Source organism: Odontomachus brunneus, unplaced genomic scaffold (genome assembly GCF_010583005.1).
Source record: "Odontomachus brunneus isolate Ranch 3 - 2012 unplaced genomic scaffold, Obru_v1 Obru_scaffold_277, whole genome shotgun sequence".
Taxonomy (NCBI): domain Eukaryota; kingdom Metazoa; phylum Arthropoda; class Insecta; order Hymenoptera; family Formicidae; genus Odontomachus; species Odontomachus brunneus.
Genome location: NW_022639727.1, coordinates 180,013 through 180,632, shown reverse-complemented (window position 1 = coordinate 180,632; position 620 = coordinate 180,013).

Below are 620 nucleotides of genomic sequence, written 5' to 3'. Positions count from 1 at the left end.
ATATATATATATATATATATATATATATATATATATATATATATATATATATATATATATATATATATCCAATGTAAGCATCGTTCAATCAAAGTTACAGTGACATAGTAAGTAAGATGAACAACTCAAGAAGCAGAGTTTTCAGGTTTAAATCCCAGCTGGTAAACAAATTTTTCGAAGTAGAATTTAAATTGTATTAAGTAGCGGGTAAAACAATAAAATGAAAAATTTAAGAAAAATTCAGGAAAAAGAAAAATTTTTATATTTTTATAATATGATAAATATGGATATCTACTAGATATTCACTACCCAGCAAACATAGTTATATCAATGTTATATAACTGCAATAGAAATGATTATAACAGATATTGCATGAAAGTTATTGATATATTACTGTTATGTTATTATTTCCCACTCATAGATGTAACATATAACATATTATGTTATAATGGTTAATTATGGTTATATAGGAACATCAATTAATGTTATATAACTGAAAAATAACTAAGTAATGTCCCAGCAAATACATATATTTTTTGTTGAATTCCAACAATTTATTCATTAGTATGGTTCAGATAAGTGATAATGTATGATTATTTTGTCAAAATTAAAAAAAAACT